Below are 8,481 nucleotides of genomic sequence, written 5' to 3'. Positions count from 1 at the left end.
ATTCATTCCACAAATATTAATTCAGGGTTTACCATGTATTAGGCCATGTGGTAGGAGAAAGGAATCGAACCCAAGACAGACCATGCCGATCCTGAATATTTCTCCCTTTGCCTAGACATCTCTATTAGCCAATATGGATCAATAATTCTTCCTGTTTCTCTTTAGTTGATGCCAAGGACCAAGAAGCATAATGCCCAGAGGGATTTAAGAACCAGAATTCAGTTTATCCTCTTCCTTTTCTCCTTACAAGAATTTATCCCAGGTGTATGCTTTAAAATCCTTGTTCTTAAAAAGCTGTGAAATTAGGACTTGTAAACTCCTTGTTACAGCTCCCTTAAAGTGGAAAGTTACAGGCAGGCAAAAAGACACATCCAGACTGGATCTCAGTGAATGTTTTTTTAACAAATGCCAGTGGAATGAAGGGGCGAAGGCAGCTTGGGCACATGTCATAACTGGTAATAAGGCAGACAATGGCGAAATAGCAGCTCAACCAAACAAACATTCGGATGCCCTTGTTCGTGCCCCGCTTCCTGGGGAGCACTGTGCCCTCCGGCCCTCGCCTTTGCTTGGTTGTGTTCCGGGCTAGGCCCATAAAACAGAACAGCAGACAATGCAGGGCAGAACTTCGCCCAGACATGTGGAATTTTCACTGTTTTTATTACTTTATATGTCTTTGTTGGCAACATTTCATAGTTCGGTGTTTGATCTAGTGATGGATCATTCAGTGTTTAACCCATCCTGTCGCTTAGGTCTGACATGCAGTGTGTGGGCTGTCCAATCATCTTGCCTCACCCTCTAACAGTCCACTCGGGTCATTTTGTCACTCACTGTGCCCTACCCCATCATGTATAGGGTCGCAGAAAGGAAGTGAAATACATCCATCTGCTTGATTTTGGAAGAGGTGTTTAAGATGAAGGTAGAAACCATTAAATGAAGTCTGGATTCTCTGGGAATTTAACTTACATACTCTGTTGGCTCACCCTCTCCCACCACCCCCCCCCCCCCTTTCTCTCCTGCTCTAGAGAGAGCTTTCTCTCTAGGAAGCTCAGCTAATTAGTCTCAGATATTACATTAAGTCGAGAATTTTCTTGTGTGTAACACTAGAGACACAGCGAAGGAGCCAGTTGCTTGTCACCTTCCACGCACGGTGACCATCTTGCCAGTAAAGGTGACTGTAAGCCAGCATTACTTCACCCAAGTAACAAGGAACAGTGGAGAAGACCAAGAGCAAAATGCAGTTCGAACTCAAAGTTTACTTTCAGTTATATGCCCATGCAGAAGACTAACTTGGGGAGAATGTGTGTGAAAAGTTTCCTTTGGAAGAAATTGCAGAGGGAGCGTGTGCCCAGTCCTTCCCTGCTTGGGAGAAGGTAGACAACTGAAATCTTGTGTCATGTGGACATACCTGCACTTGGCCCCGTGCTGTGCTGGAGTGGATCGTGCACACCTCCTACCGACTCCATTTTCAGGGTGCCCTCACCTTCGTAGCTTGAATTAGGCCGTGGTGGATATACCTGCAACACAAAAATCAGCAAATCCTACAACTCAGGGTTTGCTTTTTCTGGAGAATGGGTTTTTAAGTATTTACCAGCACTTCACTGACTTGCCCCTGAAGTTAACTGTGCTTGGTCAGATGGGAGTCTGCCCAGAATCTGGCAGGTCTGGTTCCATTTTTAGGAGGTGGGCATGGTTGTAGGGGAGAAGCCAACCAGCCACACATGGCTGCCCATGGAGGACACTCACCAGACGGAAAGGGGAAGAAAGGTCAGGAAAAGCTGGATACGAAGCTATGTAAAAGACGTGAGTGAGAGAACACGAAAGCCGGGGACAAGGACCAGAACCGGAACAAAAAAAGAAAGAAATACAGAGAGAGGGAAACAGACTGAGTGGTCTATGAACTCACTACAGAAATTTTACATAAGGTCCCAATCGCTTGAATCATCACTCCACAGTACAGGTTCATTAAAAATGTGATGAAGCTAATGTTGGCATGTGATTTATTTGATTAAAGTTACTTTACATTAATGGCATCTGCCACTAATGTGCATCTTCCATATGCACTGACTTAAAGCAAACATGATTCATTTAGCTGCAAAAGTATAAAACAGAGAGAGTTACAAGTGTCCCCCAAAGGCTCCTGAGGAGGACTTCCATCTGATGGAAATTCTGTCCTTCAGGCATAAACCCCACCCCAAGCACCTGCCACAAACCTAAGCCGTAGACCCCAAACCTGCAGTTATGAGCTTCTGGGCTGCTGAACATCACTGAAAAGACTCTGGGATTCCCTCCTGCCCCGAAGTTCACCCTTCTAACAGCTTTGAGGATCAGGAATTGGGATGTGTCATAGGCTAAATAATGCACCCCAGAGATATTCATGTCCTAATTCCTGTAAATGTTGTATGGCAAAAGGTACTTTGCAGATGTGATTAATTTAAGGACTTTCAGATGGGGAAATAATCCTTCATTAATAATAACAACGGTCCTTCTAAGAGGGATACAGGAGGAACTGGTTAAAGAAGGCTGTTTAGGGAAATATGCCATTGGTAGAGTTATGCATGTTGAGGAAAAAGAAAAGGGCCACAAGGCAGGGAATAAAGGAACTCACTAGAGACTAAATAAAGCAATAAAATGGATTCTCCCCAGATCCCTGAGAAGGAACCAGCCCACAGGCAACACCTTAAATTTCAGCCCAGTGAAACTTTTGGGTTTGGAATTTCTGGCCTCAAGAGCTATAGGAGAATAAATTTGTATTAAGTCATGAAGTTTGTGGTAATTTGTTGCAGTGGCCATAGGAAACTAATACAGGGTATAACATATTTTTCACAGCCTTGGAATTAAAGAATTTTCTGAGGCCTTAAGAGAGTTAGGAAAACATAGAGGTTGATTATTCTGTGGAAGAAAAACTATGAATTTCACTAATGAGTAGACCATGTCTGCTGTTCCCCAACCTTGACCTTGACCCTGCCCCAGACCTTCTACTTTTTAGGCCTCTTTAGAGGAAGGACATGAGAGGAATGAGGAAAGGGTTTTATGGCAGGCTACCCAACAGCTGTCTCTCCTTCTTCCTTGCACACAGATGCCAAATATTTCCAGGGGAACTACATGCCCTTACCTAGAGGATGAATTATGATTGGTCTAAACTCAACATCTTTTTGCCAGTAATTGGTCTAGGCACAATCATGTGACATCACCCTGGCCAATGAGAAGTAAACAGATACTTGTTGGGATGTTGTTAGATGTTAGATTTTTTGGCCTAAATAAGTGAACCATGTGAAAGAAAGCCATTTTGACCCCTGCCTTTTTAAATGTTTGTTGTGTTGTAAAAGGGCAATGATGCCTTGTGCTGGGTGGCCATCTTGAGACCATAGTGTATGAGCTTGAAAACAAGAGCTAAACACGAGGAGGCAGAGTGGCAAGATGGGAGGACGTGGGTTCTTGATGACATCACTGAGCTGACCCTCCTTCTTTCAGACTTCTTAAGATGATAGCCTCTTTAGAGTTTAGATTTGTACTGACAGATGAGTTTCTGATTCCTTGCTAAAATGCATTTAAAGATTAAAAGAGGGAAGGGAAGCCAGAGGAATACGTGTCAGCCTTTGCAGAAATGAGCTGTAAAGTCTACAGCTGCTCTCAGAGCCCCAAAAGTAGGAGTCCCCAAAGTGGACTGGAGGCAGGAGGCAACCAACACACCTTTGGCTAGTAAAGGTGCACTTTGTGCACTGCCTGCTTACCATGAATCCCTTCTCAAACTCTGGAGCTGGTTATCCAAGTGACAGTTACTTAGGCACCAGCACTGAAACCATGAGAAAAGCGTGTCACAGCAAATATCAGAGTAGTCCTAGGAAAACATTAATTGTTTAAAATTTTCTTACCCTAATCCAGAATCTAATGTGATTTGGATTTGGATTACATATGGTAAGAGGCACAATATTTTTGGTGCTCAGACTCTCAAGCAGTGAAACCACAGAGTGATTAATTGTACAGACCTTAGGGCCATGCTACTTAGGTTTCAATCCTGGTTCTGTTACTCACTACTTGTATGAACTTGGGCAAGTTACTTGGGTGTTCTTGGCCTTAATTTCCCCATCTTGAAAAATAATGATACCAGTGATAGCACCTACCTCTTAGGGTTGTTATGAGGCTTAAATTACACACACACACACACACACACACACACACACACACACACACCATTTAGACAGTACCTGGCATAGAGCAGATGCTATATGTTTATAAGTTCCTGCTGTTATTATTATTGTCAGAACCTCTAAAATATCTCAGTGTGGTCCTCTTGGCCACAGGGAAATGACTTGAACCAAGTCCCATCAGACAGAGACCTCCCCACATTGTATGACTGAGGGCCACAGAACCCCGACCCTCCCTTACTGAGAGGCTGTGAGCTGACATGCCTGGGACTCAGGTCAGAGGCATGAGAGTAGTAAGCCCAAGGCCCCAGGGATGTTCTGCATCCATCAACCACCTTTATGTCTGCCTGCCCTCCAATGGGGTCACAAGAGCCAGCTGCTTCCCACATTCACTTGTTAGAGGTGGGTTTCTGTCACTTGCACCAGAAGCTAGTCTTGACTAAAATATTTGCCTGATGAAGATCTGGCCTAGGTCTGTGCAGAATTGCACTTACTTGCTCCTGATATGAGTAAAAATGCAATGCTCTGGACCACTATGGATCTTGAACCAATTTTCTTATTATTTGGCCTGTAGTTGGAGTGAAATGAACAATCATTCCTCATACAGTCTTGGAAAAAAATCTAAGTAGTTTTCTTCCTATTAGAAAGTAATACACGGTGTAACAAAATTGGTCATGAGCTAATAATTGTTGAAGTTGATGGGTACATGGCAGCAGTGGGGGTCAGGGTGAGGTGGCTAACACAGTTCTTTCTCTTTTTATGTTTTAGTTTTTCCAAAATAAACAGTTCAGAAAAAAGCACATATTCATTCTATAAAACTGGGAAAGAAAGAAAGAAAAGGAAAGAAAGAAAGAAAAAAAGAAAGAAAGAAAGAAAGAAAGAAAGAAAGAAAGAAAGAAAAAGAAAAGAAAGACAGGAAAAGAAAAGAGGCTCCTGGGTGGCTTCGTCAGTTAAGTGTCTGACTTTTGATTTTGGCTCAGGTTATGATCTCATGGTTCCTGGGATCGAGCCCCGAGTCGGGCTCTACAATGACAGCAAGGAGTCTGCCTGGGGTTCTCTCCATCTCTCTGCCCCTCCCCTGCTGACATGTACTCTCTCTCACATTCTTTTCCCCCACCCCCCAATAAATGAATAAACATTTTTTTTTAAAAAGGAAAATATCAATCACTATTTTGAGGTAAGCACTGTTTGTATTTTGGCAGATATATTTAGTGAACTGGTAACATATTTGGTTCATTTGGTGCATTTTTGGTGGATTATTCTATCTAATCTATCTATGTCTATATTGGTGATTTTTAACAATCTGGGGTCATAGCATATATATTGTGTGATAATCCGTTTTTTAATTTAACAATATATTGTAAGCATCTTACCCTGTCAAAAAATTTCTTGTTAATCATATTTAAAACTGCATTTCATTACATGGATACACCATAATTTATCTATCCAATCCTCCTTTTTCATTATGAATTTTTTCCAGTTTTTCCTGATTATAAAGAACCCTGTAATGAACATCCTGTGGCTATCTTGCAACATCCTTAATTATTATTTATCATTGTCCTAGTATAAATTCTAGAAGTGGAATTTTGAAGTATACTTTTAAGGCTTTTGATAAATATTGCCAGTCTGACCTCCAGAAAGGTTATACCAGGTTGCACTCCCATGAGCCCTGGGTTGTGATCTTCTGACAAGGTAATAGAAGACTAGCACCACCAGAGATTAGTAGCCAGCTACCTCCTCAGCCTGACTGTCTTTGCTGGGTTGCCTTGTGTCAAAGATGCCTCAGTATTGTATGCCTCAATACTACTTGTATGCCTCAATATTTCCATTAGGAAAATGCAAAGAATGTAATTCTAGGCTTTTAAGGTCAGTTTGGACCTCATCTAGACAACTCCCTCATTTTACAGATACGAAAACTCAGCCCCAAGATTGCACAGCTAATTAAAAACTTTCTGGAATTTCTGTACTACAGAAGAGCTATTGTGATAGTGTAGCCCTGATGACAATAATAGCTAACATCTGTTGAGCATTTACTCTGTGCTTTGCATGAATTAATCATTTGATCCTTCCCCAGCCCCATGGTGTTGGGACCCTTCCATCCCCATTTTACATTAAAGTTAAGGGGGCACTAAGAGGCGAAGTAACTAGACAAAGGGCACACAACAAATACTTTGAGGACCCCAGGTTCACATCAAGGTAAACACTGTCCAAAACCAAAATTTAACCATAGATTGTCAGCACATCTCTTATGTTTGATCATGGAAGGAAATTTAATCTATAGTTCCTTTCAGGCCAGGCTGGTCCCCACCCAGTTGTCCAAGTGCACATGTGTGACTGGAATCTTGTCCCTGCTCTCATACACCTCCACTGACCCTCATGCCTGGTACTGCTCACCTCCTCATAAGGGAAGCATTTTTTTTTAAAACAAACTTCATTTTTGTAAACTTCTTTTTTTGCTCATTGATAGAAACTACTATAGACCGAGAGGACAAGGTTTGTGATTTCCTTTTCCTTAATCTGGTCAGAGTTGGATGTCCAAATTTTAGCTCCTCAGTAGCACTGGAAATGTCAAACACCTACCAATTGTATGTTGTGAACAGTTACTAATTGATAGCTCTTCCTGGGGTCTTCCTGTCAGAAGAAAAAAGGTCTGGCTGCACCTGGACTATTATTTGCTTAAAACAATGAAAGCACTCACAATAGCAATGAGGGAAAAGTTACTGGGCTGGGAAATAATGTAACCTGCAAATAATCCCCAGGTCTCTCTGGAGCAAACAGAGGCCGCATTTTAAAAGCTCTTTCCTTCTTGCATCTGAGGCAGCAAACTTAACGAATTGTAACTGCCTGGACAGCGGCAGCCGTGACTCAGTTGCAGGGCATGTCTGCAACCCTAACAGGAACAGAAGGTGGACGAAAGGGACCTGCTTATAATAAAAGTCTTTCAGGGGCCCCTGGGTGGCTCAGTCAGTTAGGCATCCAACTTTGGCTCGGATCATGATTTCACAGTTGGTGGGTTCGAGCCCCACGTCGAGCTCTGGGCTGACAGCTCAGAGCCTGAAGCCTGCTTCAGATTCTGTGTCTCCCTCTCTCTGCCCCTGCCCCACTCATGTTCCCTCTCTCTCTCTCTCTCTCAAAAAAAAAAAACAAAAAACATAAATGTTAAAAAAAATTTTAATAAAAAAATAAAAGTCCTTCATTTCAACTTTCCCCCCCTTTCCAGCCCTAACCTACACTTAGAATTTTGAAAGAGAACATAGTCATTAAAGAAAAAGACAGTTACCAGCAGATTACAATCTTATTTATTTATTTATTTTTTTGCCAGAGAGGAGTACCCCACCTCATGAATCATCCAACCACTATTCTTTGTTTGGCTTTTTCTCAGCTCATTTCCTTAGTTCTATCAATTGCCTTTTTTTTTTTTTTTTTTTTTTTTTTTTTTTTCCTGCTTGAGGAAAAACCTCACTTCGGGTTAATCTCCTGTCCCCGGTGCCAAAGCCTGGCAGCCTCACAACCCACTTGAGGTAGGGTGCATCTTAATTGTCTGTGGCAGGAAGGAGCTGACAGGTTCAGTGGTGTCTGGGGCTGTGAGCTGGGGGACAGAGAGCCTGGACACCCTTGACCTGCCCTGGGGTGTCTGCAGAGCCAGCCACACGCTCACTTGCCACAGGTTAGTTGCATATTCACCCACTTATGGATGAAGCTCGGAAGGCAATTTAACAAAGCACGATAGAAAGTATCTTGGACAGGAGCACCTAGATGGCATAGTCGGTTGAGTGTCCAACTTTGGCGCAGGTCATGATTTTGCGTTTCATGAGTTCAAGCCTCACATGGGGCTCTCTGCTGTCAGCATAGAGCCCACTTCAGATCCTCTGTACCCTGCTTTCTTACCCTCCCTGACTCAACGCTCTCTCAAAAATAAAAAACATTAAAAAGAAAGAAAGAAAGAAAGAAAGAGAAGAAAGAAAGCAAGAAAAGAAAGCAAGAAAGAAAGAGAAAAAGAAAGCAAGAAAGAAAGAAAAGAAAGAAAGAAAGAAAGAAAGAAAGCAAGAAAGAAAGCAAGAAAGAAAGAAAGAAAGAGAAAGAAAGAATGAATCTCGGACAAACCAGCTAAATTGTCTTTACCTACCTGTGTGTCCTGATGGGCTGTTCTGGCAGAACTTAATGGTTATTCACAAAACATTGCTATGTCTGTCAGTGTTCACAGTGCCATTTGCAGCATCGCAAATCACAGAGATTCGTGCCTGTCACAGGATTACAGCTCCTTGATCCTTTTGCCAGGTCAGGCCCACAGCTGGAAGGCTCTGAATCATTCCCAGGTTCTCTTTCTTCACTTTTT

Source organism: Panthera onca, chromosome C2 (assembly GCF_046562875.1).
Source record: "Panthera onca isolate mPanOnc1 chromosome C2, mPanOnc1 haplotype 2, whole genome shotgun sequence".
NCBI classification, from domain to species: Eukaryota; Metazoa; Chordata; class Mammalia; order Carnivora; family Felidae; genus Panthera; species Panthera onca.
This window is presented reverse-complemented; position numbering follows the sequence as displayed.